Raw genomic sequence first — 19,427 nt, forward strand, 5'->3', positions numbered from 1 at the left:
GCTACAAAATCAGTCCTCAGTCAGACCAACCAGATGTGTGCCTGGCTTAGCGGGCAGGAAGATTATGTTCTTCCCAACAACAGATGATCTCAATTCCTTTTCTCAAAGACCCTGAGAGATGGCAGGGAAACATGGTAGGATTTAGCATGACAAGCAAAGAATTAGACCAAAGTTTCTCTGATGGTCAAAAGTCATGGCTCTGGCTTTACTATTTGTGTCTGGTTAGAGGAACATCACCTCACAGCAGAAGGATCTAGGCAGCAGACTTTTTAACAGTTTTGTGTGGGCATTTATTGCGATGGAGTGATCATCATTTTAGTATTACCAATAAGGAAGCAAAGTAATACAATGAAAAAAGAAGCAGAGAAGTGATTATGATAAATAAGGTATGGAAGATATTAAAGTCAGGGAAACGATAAAGGAAAGCCAGGGCAACAATAAATTCCTAAAGTCTGGAATTTAAGAGGAGGGGCATATATAAAGAAGTTATTGGGGGCTCCTGGGTGGCTCAGTTGGTTAAACATCCATCTTTGGCTCAGGTCATGGTCTCACGGTTTGTGGGTTGGAGCCCTGCATTGGGCTCTGTGCTGACAGCTCAGAGCCTGGAGCCTGCTTCGGATTCTGTGTCTCCCTCTTTCTCTCTCCACCCTTCCCCCACTCATGCTCTGGGTCTCTCTGTCTCAGAAATAAATAAAATATTAAAAAAAAACTTACTGTAGAAAAGTTCCCATTCTCTTACCTACATAAGGGAAGGTTAACTGATAACAAGAAGCAATTTGACCAAATAAAGGTTTCCGCAGGGATATGCCCCAAACCCATTCCACATCTGGTTGTCTTAGAAACGGGACACCTGCCTCCTGAAAAGAAGAGTTACCAGAGTCAGGGGCACACATGGCATACTTGGCTGTGCCTGGGGAATGTTTGGGGAGGAGCCTGGGAGGAATACATCTTGCTGTTAAAGAGCAATGCCACACAGAGGAATACCAAAACATATCACTTAAAAATGAATGTGAGCCTTCCGAGACCCCTGACCTTGGCTTCTTGTGCTGACCTAGGGCAGAAGCAGCTCTAAGCGAGAAGCTCTGTCTGCAGTGAGGTTCCCCAGTGGTTCACCTGGTTGATGGCAGCACCGCTACTCAGTGGGAAACAAGTCTGGGGTCTGACTGGGACATGGCAGATGGCCTCTCCAGGTGCGTCATGGGTTCAGAGCCCTAGAGGCATCCCGGTACTTACTTAACTCTGCCTGACCATCTCCTCGTGGGGCTGGAGGCCCCTGATGCATTGAAGGGAGGGCAGGGAGGGGAGCAGGGAGAGAAACATGCAGTCACTTTGGGGGTTTTGGGAATTAAGAATTCTGTCAGAGAAGACTAAAAAAACGTGGGGATATTTTGCTTGTATTTTCTCTACTCATTTGTAGTGCACCAGGATGAAATGAAATGCACGTTGTACAGTTAGCAATAAAAACGTTCAAATAAAAATACCTTACTAAGAAATGTGTTTCCATTTATTTAACTAAAAGTTAATTTTAAAAATTTTTAAAGGATTTTATTTATTGATGAGAGATGGAGAAGCACGTAGGGGAGGGACAGAGAAAGAGGGAGATATAGAATCCAAAGGAAGTTCCAGGCTCTGAGCTGTTAGCACAGAGCCCGACGCGAGGCTCAAACTTCCAAACCGTGAGATCATGACCTGAGCTGAAGCAGAATGCTTAACCAACTGAGCCACCCAGACGCCCCAACTCAAAAATAATTTTAAAAGTTTGTCTTCATAGGCAACAGTTAGCTTTCATTATATTTAACTGCCATTTAGGCTTTATTTCTTAGCCCCTTCTCCAATGGGGAATTTGCTTTCTGCTTGATGAATGGATTCCATTTCTTCTTGCCCGAGTACATGCTAAATACAGTCTGACATTAATCAGAACCGTAGACAAGATGGAGACTTACACCAAACTTGGTTGCCATGAGTGGCTGCTTGCAATTTTTCTCTGAAGGATCATGAGAGAATTAAGAAACAAGATGAAGTAGATAAGCCTGAGTCAAAGAGATGTGATCAAATGGAAACTTGACAGTTAGTAAACAAGATGTACTCTTGGAGATCAAATAAGGCTGACAGGGCATGGAAAGAAAGGGATCACTAGGACTAAAATTTCAGGGTTTGAAGAAGAGAAGGATTATTCTAGTCCCTGGGACCAGAGAACACAGAGAGATGCATCCTAGAAATGTAGAGAAAGGAGAGTAAGGGCGGTTCACACAGAAAGCAAGGATGACAGGCTCGATAAAGGAAAAGTTACTAAAATAACTATAACACAGAAGTTTGCAATGGATAGAGAAAAGGAGGAGTCGGGTGCTGGATGGTTAACAACAGAAATGTCTACACAGAGTGGTGTTTATAAAAGAAATGCCCTCCTGATTCCACTTTCCCCTCCAGCTGCTATCTCATTACCTCTTTCCTTTCACAGAGTACCTCAAAATATGGCTGTCTTCACCGTCTCCAAATATATACCACTCCGCAGAAAATGCCCTGTCAAGGTTATCAATAGCTTCCACGCTGATAAATCAGCAATCCGTCTTCAACTTAGGGGACCTCCAACAGCATCATTTCTCCTCCTTGAGAATTTGTCTCTGGCTTTGAGGACCAAACTCTTGATTACCTTCCCTCCTGTCTGGCCCCTCCTTCCTTGTCTCCTTTATTAGTTCCAACTCATCTTTCACATTTTTAAATATTAGAGTGCCCCCAAGAATCAGCCTGGGGACATCTTTTCTCTGGTTCCACTGATGAGTTCATCCAATTTTATGACGTTAAGTACCATTGGTCCCTGACATTTACATCACTCCCTGGACCTTCCCTGCCCCCCGAACTCTATACTCAAATAGCCAAATGCATATCTAATAGCTATCTCAAACTTCAATCATCTGTCCTCCCCCATAATCATGTAAGTTGATGGCAATTCCAAACTTCTGTTGCCTGAACCATCCCTGACTGACTTTCTCTGTCTCTCTGTCTCTCTCTCTGTCTCCCTCTCTTTTTTCTTAGATCCAACTGGTCAAGTCTTACTAGTTCTAACTTCAAAATATATCCATAGTCCAATCACTTTGCCTTGTTTCCAGTGGCATCACTCTGGTTGCAATCACCATCAGAAGAAACATGACACAGAAAACAATGACAGAGAATAAGAAACTATAACCAGCAAAACCAGTAAGGTCCAAGACATGGGCTCCATTTCAACAGGGATGAGAGAAGACTAGAGATCCTACCAATAGTATGGCCAAGGCTTAGGAGATAGAAAGTCTTTCCAACACAACAATATACTCCCCACCTTATTAATCCATTAAGGCCATTCTAACATTACCTTTTCTCTGAACACTTCTTTGACCTTCTTGACATGTCTTTTTTTGTATCCTCAATATCTTGCAGAGTTTCTAGACTAGAACAGAAACATGTACAAATATTTACTAAAAGACAGAATGAACACATTACTGGCCAACTCATTAAGCCTGACAATGGTTTGAAGGACTAAATTAGAAACATAACAAGAAAAAGTGCCAAGACTAGAGATACTTAAACTCAAACACCTTTCCTGAGAAGACATTTGGAAATGCATTTTCCAAAATTAGGATTTCCCTAGTAATTGCAGGGCAAAGATTGCATGGATTCAAAGGATATGGATAAATCAAGACCATAGGAAGAAAGTTCAAATAAGATGTGGAGGGAAACTTAGGTATTTACACCACAGGTGAACAGAAGACCTGGAAGACAGCACTTACATGAGCAATCCAGCACTACAGATTATCACATGTCGGCCAAAGGGGAAATTAACATTCCATTCAATGGACCTAATACAGCTCATCGGTACTCAATTCTTGAGGGCTATGTTTCTCCAGGAACGCTTCTCATAGCTCATCCAAATCCATGAGGTGTTTCACAAAAGGAACATGATTTTTCCACTGAAGATTCTAGTGTCTTGTTGAGGACAACTCTACTGTGATCACCCAGTCCATGGCAAGAAGGAATGTGCTTATCTACTTCCATAAAACCTCAGCCATGTCCATCTCACTCCATATTCTGTTTACACAATGTGTTTGGCTACGAACAACTAAATGCCTTCTAGAATCTCTTGCATTGTTAATCATGAATGCCACTGTCTGGTGAAAGGAATGTACATTCTGGAGTTTCAACTCAAGTTTAAAATTTCTGCTTTACTAGCTGTACAACCTTGGGCTTCCTCACTTAACTCCAACCGCTTTTTCTCATCTGTCAAATGGGGAGCATTATGCCTAGCACTCAGGATTGCTGTAAGGAGAAAATATGTGAAAGTCCTTTGCAGACTTCCAGCATCATGCAAATGCACGTTATTCAAACAGAAGGTCCTTTGGAGATCTTCAAATTTTTGTAGGCATGGCATCTGACAGAAGGACCAAATGGAAGCCAGAGAGAAGGTCTCGATACAATATCAGGACAGGACTTTAACATCCAAGTTGTCCAAAGTTCCAGCAGGAAACCTAGGGAAGTAGTGAGCCACTCACTAGCAAGGGTCAGGCAGGAGAGACAGCAGCATTGCGGGGGAAGCTGGAAAAGGGGCACATGCTTTGAGCAAGGGGTGGGGTGATGGCTCTCCGGCCCTTCCCAGTCTTAACATTCTGGGAAAATTCCCCTTTCTTCCAAAGTGAAACCTTCTCTCGATCATTAATTCACAAGCCAGAGCACAAGACTGCATGGCACTCATTTGCATTCATCACATGCTAAGCGCTGTGTTCCACACGTAGTAGGGGCTCAACAAATATTTGTTCATTGACTGAGAAAAGCTATAATAAGTGCCACTGCTCTGGAGGCTTCTCAGCAGGAGGAGATCGAAGTTATGTGAAAAGAAATAACTAAATTGCATGCATCCAACATAAACAGTATCAAATCCAATTTGTGTCTGAAAAAGATGTTGGCACTCACTTTTACATGTCTTGGGAAAGCTTCCAAATTAAATGCATTCTGGAAAAAACACGTGACACAATTAAGAAAACGCCGGATATGTAAAATTAGCCAAGGCTCTTCATTCTTTCCTAGAAGTAGAAGCCATACTTCCAGCGCAGAAAGCCGTATTTTGTCTCAAAAATATTTTTTAATAATCAGAAAAAAGAAAGAATTCTTCTCGATTAGTTTTAACTGTTGCCTCCACGCTTGGTGGGGTGGGCAATGGAGGCTAAAATGTAAACAATAAAAGAAATATTATCATTGTTTGTCCAATATATATTGAATGCCCCAAAACCGAGGTTTAGTGAAGGACAAAATGAAGACTCTGATGAAAAACAAGCTTGTAGAAAGGTCTCCATTGCAGAGCGAAAGCAGTGTCCCTACAATTACAGATAAGGAAATTAAGATTCAGTTTGAACCATATTTATCAAGCACCTACTATGTACTGAGTCTATTTATATGCACATAATTATACACAAAAAGTCTCAAGTCATTGACTTGAGTACTCTTTTTACCCCTATTTTTCAGGTAAGAAACTTGAAGCTCCAGGCAAGAGTGGCGCACCATGGACCTAAAGCCAAAGATCTCAGATTCCAAGTCCCAGGATGCCTTCTCAGCCCCAGGTTGCTCTTCCAGGCCCCTAAGAGCATTCTGTCAATGCTTCCCTGTGCATACACCTCTTCTGCATGCTGCACAGGGAAGAAAGACTAGCCAAAGCATGAGCCCAGTGGGAACCCGCATCCACGAAGCCAGAAGGAAAGTCTGAAGTTGGTAGAAGCTACAAAGAATGAAGAGAATCCATCCTGTAGCTTTAATGGTCATCTCCATGTCAATGATGCCCTGCCCCCTCCTCTGAGCTCCAAACCATTGTCTTCAGCTACCTACCAAACACCAGCACCCCTATGTCTAATAACCAGCTCAAATATATGACCCGCCCCACTGCCTGCTCCTCTTCCCCCAGTCCCCATCTCCATGCATTCTGCTGGAGCTTCAAAACCTGGTGTCATCCTTTTCTTCTCTGACTCTCCTGTCCACACTGATCACATCATCGATCCTCCCCCCACCCCACACACACTACCTCCAAAATGTATTCCAGGATCCCTGTCTCTGGGCCCCTCACCACTGGCATTCCTGCACAAGCCACCCTGATTCCTTGGCTGCAAGAAGATGACTTCTGGGCCCACTCTTGCCCCTCTGGTCTGTTGTCCACCCAGCAGCCGAAATAGTCTTCTGCAACCACAAATGGGATCGTGTTGACCTCCCCTTCCACAGTCTTCCTGACACCCTTGGGATGACACCCACATTCCTTCTGCTGGTCCATGAAGGCCGCCATGATCTGGCCTCGTGGGCTCTGCAAGCCCACATCCTATCTTGTTTCCCACCTCAGGACTCTTCAGCCATATAGGTGGTGACACTGTCACTTCCTCTGGCCATCTACATTTCCTGCGCCTTCTGTCTGGAATGCTGGCCTTTCAGACCCTGGCATGCCATCACCCTGATCTGTGCTCCAATGTCACCTCTCAGAGAGGCTGCCCTTGGCAGTCCTATCCAAAAGGAGGAAGCCACTATACTGGGTCAGTATCCCTGGCCCACGTTAGGTCCTCCATGGCTGTTGCTGATTGCCTCTTACTGGCTCATCCACCGCATCCTCCTGCCCCTCAGGGCCCAGGGGACAAGAAGCCCACCTGCCCTGTTTGTCGGTGCATCCCCAATGGCCACAGCAGTTCCGGTCACGAAGGGGTGTTCAGTAAACATTTGTTGAGTGAATAAATGAATCACATTAGAGTCCTGTTCTAAGGTCAAGCAAGGAAAGAACATAAATTTGTTTTCCACACCGATATTTTCCAACACAGGCTTCAGCCTTGTTATAGTTCATTTCCAATGCTTTAGTGCTGTCCCTGTCATCAACGTTGCTAAGAAAATGACTAAGAGATTTCAAGTCCATTCACCCTGAGAAAATGGTATGGAATACATTTTAGAAGCAAAGTTAGTCAATTATGTTAGTGACAGGATAACCATAAGATATAATTTATATGAACTCAAGAATAATTGGAAGAAATAGGATTATTTATAATTTTATAGCTCCCATAATAAAAATTGAACAATACAAATAAGGTGTTTTTGGCACAAATCTTTACCAGATCGACCTTCAATAATTGAAAGTTTTCCAAAGAGTCTTTTTTTAAATTTAAGATTTCTCGTGCATTATGAAAAGACAAGAAAATAAAGAGTTGTAAGGAAAATAATTATAAATGTCAAGGTAGATCTATCTATATAACACAAAATAATTTTAAAATGTGAATAAATCAGGAGTGCCTGGGTGGCTCAGTCAGTTGAGCGTTCACCTCTTGAGGTTGTGGGATCGAGTCCCATGTTGGGCTCTGCACTGAGTGTGGTGCCTGCTTGGGATTCTCTCTCTCCCTCTGCCCCTCTCTCCTGCTTGCACTCTCTATCTCTCTCTTAAAAAAAATGTGAATAATCAAACAAATTATATGGTTGCCTACTCTATATAGCACTAATTTGTTGAAAACATTATGGTATTTATTAGTTAGCTGGCTATAGAGAAAAAATACTCATTTTTGTTGGTACTATAGTATAAAATATGGGTTTAATGTATCTATTTAAGACAGATTTTTATTTACTAAGCCTGTACCTGAGCTAATCTTCCCCCATAAATTAGTACATTCTATTCTTTAATCTCCAAGCATATCTTTTCCTTCTAATATGAATGCTTACAAGAGGAAGTTTCCCTTAGAAGTGAAAAATGGCACCGCAGATAGTAGGCAGTGAATACAGGGCAGACTACAAACTGTGGGGGTGAACACAATTCCCATTGCATGAATCAATAAAGCTGCACTATGATTAGCAAATGGAGGGAGATTCTTTAAAGCCCATAGAGGATGCTAGGAGTTACAAGCAGTTTACAACAGTAATCAATTCCACAGGGAGGAGTATGCACTCTAGAAAAGAACAGTAAAGGCTCCATTTCCCCACCATTTCTACAGCAGTGTCTTCTAGAAATTTCCTCTCCTCTTACCTACCAACCCTCTGAGGACCAGATGGAGAAAGAGAAGACATGTGGAGTTGAGTTGGTCTTTCTCAAACATGCTTAATCTCCCCTTGGGGGAAAATGAGGCAGTCCTTCTGTGGTGCAGGATTAGACAGTCCCCAGGTCAGCCAGTCATTTGCCAAGGTGGGCAGCCCTGGCCCGCTGTCAGCCTCTGACTCTGGCTGCGGCTACTGAGGCCAGAGTGTGTAAAGAGTGCAGAGCATCGGCCCTGGAGCACAACAGGTGTCTTGCAGTCCACTATGGGAGCCAGGAGCTGCCCTGAAGCACAAAGACACAAGCCATAGGGAGGGGGACTCAGGCCCAAGGGCCGCTCCCCACACAGGGAGCTGGGAGGTGGTGGTTCAGGGCATGGTGTGCGAGTCTGAGCGACAGCCTCCAGGTCCAGAAGCCACTGGGCAGCAATAAGTCCTATCTGCCCACAGGGGAGACCTTAACAACTTGGATGGCCTTTTTCTCTTCCTCCTAAGTCCCTCACTCTGGAGTCTGAGCTAGATGAAATGCAAGGTTCCTTCCAGTTCTATGTGTTTAAATGAAAGGGGGGAGGGGAAGGGAGGGAAGGGGGTGAGGAGAAGAGAGGAGGGGAGGTGATAAGAGGGAAGGAGGGAAGGGGGAGGGGAGAAGAAGAGAGGAGGGGAGGAAGAGGAGAGGAGACGAGGGGAGGTGAGAGGAGAGGAAAAGGGGCAACTGGTGGCTCAGTTGGTTGAGCATCCACTTCCCGATTTGGGCTCATGTCATGATCTCAGGGTGGTGGGATGGAGCCCTGTGTCTGGCTCCACGTTGAGCATGGAGCCTGCTTAAGATTCTATTTCCCCTTCTCTGCCCCTCTCCCCTGCACATGCACTCTCTCTCTAAAATAAAAATAAATAAATAATTAAAAAATAAGATACTATGTTAAGAGAAGAAAAGAAAAGAAAGAAAAGGAAGGAAGGAAAGGAAAGGAAAGGAAAGGAAAGGAAAGGAAAGGAAAGGAAAGGAAAGGAAAGGGAAAGGGAAAGGGAAAGGGAAAGGGAAAGGGAAAGGAAAGGAAATGGAAGCCATACTCCAGATGTAGAATCTAGTGTCTCCATCCTCACAAGACTTCTGAAAATACCAAATTTGGATAGTTGGCCAAATCTGCTTCTTGACTCTAAATGGCAGGCACTGAGCTGGGTGCTGGAGACCGAGGAGGGGGCAAGACAAACAGACCCTCCCTCGGGGCGCTGGCAGCTTAGAGGGGAGATGGCAGGCACTCAGCAAGGCTACAACCCGCTGCAGAAGCACCCAGCGCTGGAGCTAAACCAATCCTGGGGTGTGGAAGAGGTCTTGGAATGTTCTCTGATGACCTTTTTCTTTTTCATTTTTTTAAATGTTTATTTATTTATTGAGAGAGGGGAAGAAAGACAGAGAGCGAGGGAGGGGCAGAGAGAGAGAGGGGGGGAGAGAGAGAATCCCAAGCAGGCTTCACACTCAGCACAGAGCCTGACGCGGAGCTAGAACTCACAGACAGTGAGATCATGACCTGAGCCAAAATCAAGAGTTGGACACTCAGTCGACTGAGCTACCAGGTGCCCCCATGATGGCTTCTTTCTAAGACTTTAAGGGAAAGGGTGGATGAGGGGAGGCAGGGATATTCCAGGAGGCCTCTCTGAGAGGAGAGAGCAAGCCATGTTCAAGGAACAAGGAACATTTCACCTTTTCCAATCGTCAGCAAATGTGCAGAATACAATCAGGCCAGAAATCAACTACGAACACTCGTCGTTTGTAAGAAGTGACAGTTGTCACACGTGGCCAGCAGGGGTAGGGACAGAGTGAAGGGACTGAATTCCTGCCTTATCTCAGGATCATTCCCGCTGGCTACGTCACGGTCCCATATACAATCTCCTTAGACGCCATGTCATTATCTAGGCCACATGTCATCTTCCTAACCGCTGCCGGCCATCACTGTCACTGCACTGTCACCCTCACTTGCTGTGTGGGCATCATGAGTCCTTCCTTAATCACGTCGCCACTGCTACCCCCCACACCCCATCACACACACAATTGCATGCTCGCACACACATACTCACACAATTGAGTTTCGAAACCTGTGAATCTCCATTCATGGCCACATCTCCACGTCTCGCCCTTCCTTCCCTGGGACCTCCTCCTGGCGACCGCCCTAGCTCCACATGCAGCCGCATCTCCTGGCTGTCCCCTGCTAATCCATTTCATTCCAGAGCAAATCTGGTATCTCAACGAATGGCTTCAATGCTTCCCCAGGGCTCTCAAGGTGGTGATCAAATCCCTTACCTCACTGTTTCCCCACTGGGCGACTTTACCCCCAGGGGACGTGTGGCAATGTCTGAGGTGTTTCTGGCTGTCACAACTGGGGATGGAGGCGGCTGGCATCCAGTGGGTACAAGCCAGAGATACCGCTGAACACCCTACGTTACACGGAAGCACCTCCCACAGCTGGGAATTTTCGGGAAGGCCCGCCTCGCCCTCCCCAGCCAGCAATTCTGCATCTGGCCCTCCTGTCACTATTGACTCACCTCCTGTCACTCCCCCCCGCACACCCTTTACCCCCAGCCAGAAGGAACAATTAGGCTGCACCACATGAACCTGCCAACATTGGACAAGTCTTACCTACAAAAAAGATCAGTTTCACAATTTCATGATTTAACAAAATGTTTGTCATTCCTTGAGTGCAGCGGTGTTCCTTCCATCAAAAATGCACTCCTGCCCCGCTGCTCTCTCCTGCTGATCTTCCAGAACCCAGCATCCCCAACAGGCCTACCTTGAGGAGCAACCAGGATGCACACACCTGTCCTCGGGGCTCCAGACACCCTCTCCCTGTCACACTCTTGGATCTGACGTCTGGTCACAGTGTGCAATTCATGGCCAGGAGCCATGCCTCGGTTTACTCTGGATACCCAGGGCCCAGCACGGGGCCTGGCACCGTGGAATACTCCATAAAATACAGTGTAAGGTATGACTGAGGAAACTCGCCTGTTTGGGTTCTCGCTCAATCCCATGAGTCCCTGGGAGGGCTGACATCAGTACAATCCTACTAAAAAAGGTCTCCCACTGTAACTACGATGAAGCAAAGTAACCAACATTTTCTAAAGACTAAGGAAAAATTTGTTACACACACACACACCAGCAATGTTGTGGGTCCCTAAATACTGATTTGGAACAAGGAGAATAAAGCTAACCACTTGTCTGTGGTCCAGGTTTCTCTCTGGCTGCCAAAGCAGCTTTTGCTGAAAAGCTTAGAAAAATTTGGGAAACGTTCAGAGAAATCAGCTCTGACAGTCATTTTGAGAGAAATACTTTGTTTCCTCAAGACCTGGGGCAAAGACTTAACTTCTGCTGGGAACGGTGCACAACACTCTCCAATTTGAGAACTTAATGCAACTTAAAAATAATATTTCTTCTATAAAGTTTAACCAGAGGTAGTGAACTAGGATTAGGAAAAAACTCAGAAGTTCTTTCTGATTATCTAGGAAATAAAAGTCTTTAATTAGCCATTAAGCCATAAGAGCTGTAATTAATTAGCCATAAGTCTAATTAGTAATAGGGATAATTAATAAATAGTAATTAATAATTAATTAGCCGTAAGAGCACTTCCCAATTGGAATAGGTGTTTAACAGAAGGTATGTGCGCTATGATCTACTGTTGGGTTTTTGTTGTTAGTGACTTTTTTTGGTCCACTTTTTGGTCCTACTATGATTTTTTTTTTTTAATTCTCAAGTAGTGTATCATATGTTTCTATTTTTTTGATGTTTATTTATTTATTGTGAGAGAGAGACAAACAAACAGAATGAGTGTGATTGGAGGAGGGACAGAGAGAGAATCTCAAGCAGGCTCTGTGCTGTCAGTGCAGAGCCTGATGTGGGGCTCGATCCCATGATCTGTGAGATCAGGGCCTGAGCCAAGATCAAGAGTTGGATGCTTAAAAGACTGAGTCACCCAGGTGCCCAAGTACATTTCTATTTTTAAGCAGAGAACTGAAATATGGTCTTCTGTCACACAGAGTCTACACCAAAATCCCTTCCCCCTCACCACCACCCTCTCTACAGAGATAATCACAGCTACCAGTTTGCTGTATTTCTGTAGAGATATCCACGCATTTTTATACATCTATGTTCCTATGTAAATAGATAGCTTTTCTGTTTTAACAAAATGAATTAAACTATACACATTTTCTGCTACTTGTTTTTTGTTTTTTTTTTTTACCAAGTCTTTGAGATTCGTCTCCATCAGCACACACAGCTGTTCTTTATTCTTTTACTAGCTGAAGAGTACTTCAACGTATAATGGATCATCACCATTTCTTTTAAAAGATCAAAACATTTATTTATTTTTTTTAAATATTTTTATTTATTTCTAGGAGAGAGAGAGAGAGAGACAGCATGAGCAGGGGAGGGTTAGAGAGAGAAGGAGATACAGACTCTGAAATAGGCTCCAGGCTCTGAGCTGGCAGTCAGCACAGAGCCCGACGCGGGGCTAGAACCCACGAACCGCGAGATCATGACCTAAGCAAAAGTCGGACACTTAACCGACTAAGCCACCTAGGCTCCCCAAAAGATCAAAACATTTAAAAAAAATCCTCCAATGACTAACCTATCATAAATTTATTTACAACCATAAGCTGTGAGGAAGCAAGCATCCTACTGTTCTCACTAGAAGAAGATTAATACGTCTTGGTGAAGGATGATTTCATGCTTCCAGAGAAGATGGGGTGAAGGATCGATGAAGTTCCAAAGTCAAGATTTTCCTGACAGGGAAGGATTAATTATTATAGAGACTAGTCAGGAAAATGGCAGTGTTTCTATCCTTTGAAAATGTTAGTAAAAGTGCCTTTCAGGGTGCCTGGCTCAGTCGGTTGAGCGTCCGACTTTGGCCCAGGTCATGATCTCGCTTGTGGGTTTGAGCCCCACATCAGGCTCTGTGCTGAAGGCTCAGAGCCTGGAGCCTGCTTCGGATTCTGTGTCTCCCTCTTCCTCTGCCCCTCCCGTGCTCGTGCTCTGTCTCTCTCTCTATCAAAAGAAATAAACATTTTAAAAAAAGTGCCTTTCAGCTCAAGATTACCTGGAAGGAAGTTCCAGCCATCGGTTCTAGACCCTACTTTGTCTCTACTCGCTCACTGGCCTTGAGTAAAACAACCTTCGCATGCCTGTTTTTTTTTTCATGTTACTTATCTCAGCATTTTTGTGCCCATCAAGTAAAATTAATACTTTGAAAAACTATGAGTCTTCACACAAGTTTAAAATTGGGGGGGGGGGCAGGAAATTGAACTAGATGATTCTTGACATCCATTTCATTTAAGATGACAAATCCTAGCTGTAATTAAAGACAAAGAATTTCCTTTCTCATAGGACATATAAGGAAAAAAATTGCTTACCAGTGCAAACAGAAGCTGAAAGCATTTGGCAGGAAGGAGAAGCTGAACCATGGAACTCAGGAGACTCAGCTAAGTACCTAACCAAGGGAGGAACTGGTAGCCGAGGGGTATCCCAGGTACTGTAAGAACCATCACAAACTCAGTATCCGAGGGATCTGTCACTGCAAAAACAGGCCTCTCTGGACAGACCCCAGGAAAAAGCCCACTCACTTTCTTAGATTCACTCTCTGGGATATTGTGTCATCACTTCCCAATCTCCAGGGACACTGCTCTGGGCCTCACTCTATTCAAAGGAAACAACACAACTACTTGACCTGGTGGAAGCAAAGGAGTTCAGGAAGCTCCTGTTTATATCTACAATTAACTCAGCCCCCCATGGCTGTTTTGAACTTCCAACATAGTGTTTTATCAAGAGGCTGAATTTGAGCCCCTAATGAGGAGTATAAATGTAATATGATGCATTTCATAGTTTTTAGGGGTTTTACAGGTTAACTTAGACTGCTAGCAATGCTTTAATTGGAATTTTTTACTGAGATAATTGTAGATATGCGTGTCATTGTAAGAAATAATACAGAGACATTCTTTGTATGCTTTGCCCAGTTTTCCCCATTGCTAACATCTTGCAAAATCAGAGAATAATCTTACAACCAGAATGCACACACTAACATGATCCCCCAATCATGTTAAGATTTCCCCAATTTTACTTGCACTCATTTGTGTGTGTTACAATCTTAACACTTTTACACACCTATTTACCATCATAGACAAGGTAGTGAAGAATTCCTAATTATGTCGTTTCAACAATATTATGTAGGGGTGCCCGGGTGGCTCAGTCGGTTAAGCATCCGACTTCAGCTCAGGTCATGATCTCACGGTTTGTGGGTTTGAGCCCCGCGTCGGGCTCTGTGCTGACAGCTCAGAGCCTGGAGTCTATTTCAAATTCAGTGTCTCCCTCTCTTTCTGGCCCTCCCCTGCTCACGCTGTCTCTCTCTCTCTCTCTCAGAAATAAATAAGAAACATTAAAAAAAATTTACAAATTATATAAAAAGAATCTTACAGTATGTAACCATTGGGATTGGGTTTTGTTTTGTTTTGTCTTGTTTTGTTTTTCTCAGCATAATTCCCTCAAGATTTTTTCAGGTTGTCACTTGCATAAAGTGTGTTTCTTTCTCTTGCTGAGTAGTGTTCCTTCGTATGATGATTATGAATCTGCTGGACTGGGCCACCCATTTGGACAGTTACTCTGGGTATTGTATGTAATGGTGTTTTTGGAATGAAATTAACATTTAAAGGCACAGATTAAGTAAAGCAGACTCCTCTGCCTCATGTGGATGGGCCTTATCCAATCAGTTGAAGAATAGAACAAAAGGGCTATGTAAGAAATAGGTTCTCCTGTCTGACTACTTGAACTTTGACACTGGTTTTTATGATTCTTTGTACTTGAAATGAAGCAACTAAAGTGTCAGCTAATCTTAGCTCCTGTGTGCCTTTCAGACTAGAACTAAACCTTCTGCTTTCCTCGGCCTCCAGCTGGCCCATTTGAGATCCTGGAACTTCACATCCTCCATAATCACATAAACCAATTCTTTAGAATAAATCTCTTATGGGCTTTGTTTCTCTGGGCAACCCTGACTAATGTAAATGGAATGGACATACCATGACTTCTTTTCCCATTCACCTGTTTGGGGCTGATTTCAATTTGGGGCTATTACAAATAAAGTTGTGAAAAACTTTAGTGTACAGGTTTCTGTGTGAATGTAAGTCTTCCTTTTTCTGAGACAAATGCCCAAGTGTGCAATTGCTGGTCATATGGTAAATGCATGTTATTTTTACAGGAAACTGTCAAAGTGTTTTTCCAGGGCGGGGGGGGGGGTAGTGGTGGTGGTTCCTATTTCCCATCCCTGCACCCTCACCAGCATTCTGTGCTGTCACTATTTGTTATTTTAGCCATTCTGGTGGGTGCATAGAAATTTCTCATGGGAAGTTTTGCCCAGCCTTTTCTGAAACCCCCAAATATGAGCCTTGTAAGTTCAGAGGACAAGACAGCCTTTCACTTACTCTGCAAGAGGTCACGATGTGACCCTCTGTCGCTTCCCTATTTCTCTCTGGAACCCCAGCCCTCTCTCCATGACCACTCCTTTTCTTCCCATCTTGGAAATGCTCTCTCGCTCTCACTCTCTCTCTCCCCTGAGGCTGATATTCTCAGTTAGTTCAACTGTTTCCCAAAATCACATTTTGTAGGCCTTTGCCATCATGATCTCTCTTTCCCTTTCACCAATACTACTCTTTTTTTTTTAATGTTTATTTTTATTTTTGAGAGAGAGTGTCAGCAGGGGAAGGGCAGAGAGAGGAGGATGAAGGATCCAAAGTGGGCTCTGTGATGACAGCAGCGAGCCTGATGCAGGGCTCCAACTCAGGAACTGAGATAGTGACCTGAGCCAAAGTCAGACGCTCAGTGGACAGAGACACCCAGGTGCCCCAAAGCACATACTTCTTGGGTTCCTATTCTGTGTAACAGACCTTATCCTGGGCTTAGGGATATATGGACAAATCAGATGAGATTCCATTTCCAGAGATTCCATTTCCAAATCCAGCAGGGGGTCGAACACGTAAACCACAACTACTTACACTATATAATACAGTAAGCATCAATGGGATGCACAATCAGGGTTTGCGCACTGAAGATCAACGCTGCCATGCGTGACGATTGAGTTACCTCGTACAAGCCTTACAGTGAAGGACAACCACATCCACGCAATTTTAATGCAGTGTGACGGTGTGGGGGGAGGGCTGGAGCTGGGGGTGCCCGCAGGGGAAAGCCTTGTGGAAGAAGGGATGACCGCAGGAAGAGGCGGGCCCTCTGGGGAAAGACTGGCCTCAGGAGGGAGGGAGGCCGGACGTGACCCGAAGGAAGCAATCTGGAGTCTCTGATAACCTACAGGGGGCGAGGGACTGCTGGAGCCGGGCTGGCAGGGGTCCTCAGGGCAAACAGCAAGGCAGAGCGTCCTGGGCCTGGTTAAGGAAGGGGGGGTCTGTCCTGCAGATCAAGGAGTTTTAAAGGAGGGAAGACAGATTGGTCGCTGTTTGAAATCGACCCCTGGGCAGCTGTGAAGAAGGCGAACCTGAGAGGGAGGAGCCCCGAGAGAAAAGCTACTAGAATCTTCTTCCCAAGATGTGCTTCGGGTATGAGCTAAGGCCCTGGAAGTAGGAAAGGATGGGATGTGAGACTTGGGGAGACAGGAGACAGAAATGGCAACTATGTGCTGGTTAAACAGGGAAATACAGGAAGTCAATATTAACAAGAAAATATGATTGCAAGAATGTAAAAGGATGAAACTTTCTACTGTTTAAAGGTACGGGGAAGAGATGGAAGAGATTTCAGGAGGAAAGGGTAAAATCTGAGATTAAATCTACAGGGCTATTTGACTTTGACTTGCAGTTCTGGGGGAAAATTCCAGATTGAGGAAGCAACCACACCTCCCTCCACTTCTCCCAGAGGAAATGGAAGCACATTTGGAAGCACAAATAAGATAGGTCAGGTGTGTGAATAAGGTTGAGTTAATAAGAATTAGAAAGGACTACGCAATTGCTGATGCAAACTTGGCACACAGTAAAGGCTGTGTCTCACATCCATCTGGGGAAAGAGAAAGATTTTATAAGAAACTGTTTTAGGAAAACAGGAGAGGGGATTTTAAAAAGTTTTTTTAAAATTGGTTCTTTTCCTTAACTACACACATCGGGATAAATTTCAAACCGATCAAAGATTGTGACATAAATAAACTAGATCATACAAGAACTAGAAGAAAATATGTGTGAATTCCCTTACAATCTGGGACTGAGAACAACTTTTCTAAGAGCAACTCAAAATCCACAAAGAAGAGGAAAGTGTTAGATGGATTTAAAAATTACATTAAAAAATTATTGTTGGCAAAAGTTATTGTGAGTCAAGCAAACAGACAAATGGCCAGTTGGGAATAATATTTGCTACTGGCATCACAGTTGAAGCATTAATAAAATAGAAAAGGAAAAAGACCAATCACTGTAGAAAAACAGGCTGGAGAAAACCTAGTTCACACGCAAAAAGAAATGGAAATGTTTCTTAACCACATGAAAAAAAAAGATTAATTTCACTCAAAATAAGGGAAATTAAAAATAGAATTACACTGAGGTATGGTTTTATTTATCTGCTAGACTGACAAAAATCCCAAAGTTTGGTGACATACTGTTGGTGAGCCTGAGGGAGCAGTCATTTCCATAGACTGATGGAAAGCAAAATGGCGCACACACTTCTATGGAGGAGAGTTTGATGATATCTAATGAAATGTACTGATGCATTTAGCCTTTCACTGACCATCCCTCTTCTAGGAAAATCAATGCTGAACATTCCCTGGTAAGAAAATATGAAAAGATGAATGTATGGAGCTCTGAAACAGCAAAAAATTAGAAAGTCCATGAGCAGGGGGCCAACTGATTCAATTATGGAACATTCACCAATAAATGTACCCATCACTTAATCAAAATTATCAACCGTGTGTTCACTGACTTTCCATCCCATCAGATATTATGTAGCTATAAAAAAAAAGAATGAAAAAGTAAACAATGAAAGAATAAACCATAAAACTATTAAAAAAAAAAAAAAAGTTCCCAAAGGAGAAGGAAAGTCTAGGATAGAGTGGTCAAGACTAGAAGCTAGACTTCCTGGAAAGTACTTTGTTTAGTGAATTTGACTTTGGATCTATATAAGTTTTTATATAGTTTTTATAATGCTAAAGCAAAATTAAATTTTAAAAAGCAATGCCTATCAATTAAAGTGAATAGGTATCTACTTGCATAACTATACTGAGAACATCTACTACAAATGGGTGCTAAAACCCTGTATCTTTGCGCACTCCGGAGAGATATTTTCTGAAGACAAAGAGAAGAGTAACTCAATAATGTTCAATAACTACATTGTTGCTGGGTGTTGTTTTCTGAGACTATCCTAGGTGGGACAGGATGGAGCAAACAGGTAGTTATGTAAAATTCTAATTATATCATTTCCAGTGTTGCTGAGAATGGAGGTTCTCATTGGGGGAAAAAGAAGACAGAAGAATTTAAGGAAAGGTTAAAGGAAATTGGACTTGTCATGTGCTGATAGATTTTAAAGCTGCATTATGGTAATTTGGAGGCTTCACAACCTTCTTCTGTCTACTTTGCTATATATTTGAATATATATATGTATGTATATGTGTATATGTAATGATATGATATGTTTGAATTTATATATATATAATGATATGATATGTTTGAATTTATATATATATAAAATGATATGATATGTTTGAATTTATATATATATAAAATGTGAAAAGAAGAAAAAAGGAAAGGAAAGGAAAATAGAGAAAGTATCATTTTCTAGAATGCCTTAAGGAAAAGATACAGGTATGATTATTTGACACAGAATATGTAAGTGTGATCCTCTCCAAAGAAGGAAGGCTAAGATCTCTTAGTTTTTATGAGTCTGCAGTGTTTTTCATACTTCAAGTCAATAAACCCAGCTACCAACGTGAGCCAGAAAGGATGGCAAAATAAATAAAATTACCCTATCAGAAACAATTACGCCAGAGAGAGGGCAAGATGGCGGAGAAGTAAGGAGCTCTGTACTTGCACTCGCGCCCATACATCACACAGAAAAGATCTGAAGCCATTGGAAACCTTACAAAACCTGAGAGATTAGGAGAGAAAGGATGCAGAATCCACTGAGAGAGCCTTCTAATGTGAGTGCGAACCGGGGAAAATAAAATCAGGCTGGGATTGGAGACTCCAGGGTGGGAGGCGATCCCCCTCTACCCTCTACGGGGAGTGAGAGGGGAAAAGGAGAGAGTCCAAAACAAAAAAACCTCCGCTCGGGGGGGAAAAACCTCCCCTTGGTGCATAGAAAGACCGTACTTACCAAATACCTGCACACCAGGTCCCCTCGCGCCAGCTGGTCCCGGGGGGTGAGGGTGGGGGAGGGGAGGCTGAGCATACAAACTGCTTCTTTGTGCAGG

General features: G+C 43.4%; 1 protein-coding gene across 1 annotated transcript in view; it reads right to left on the reverse strand.

Annotated features, from left to right (window-relative positions):
- LOC120225131 (inactive phospholipase D5) overlaps positions 1–19,427 on the reverse strand; it is a gene marked incomplete at its 3' end in the record, with an annotated part of 242,609 nt that overhangs the window by 107,283 nt on the left and 115,899 nt on the right. The window lies entirely within an intron of this gene.

The sequence above is a fragment of the Hyaena hyaena genome, unplaced genomic scaffold (assembly GCF_003009895.1).
Source record: "Hyaena hyaena isolate Hyena2069 unplaced genomic scaffold, ASM300989v1 scaffold_1332, whole genome shotgun sequence".
NCBI classification, from domain to species: domain Eukaryota; kingdom Metazoa; phylum Chordata; class Mammalia; order Carnivora; family Hyaenidae; genus Hyaena; species Hyaena hyaena.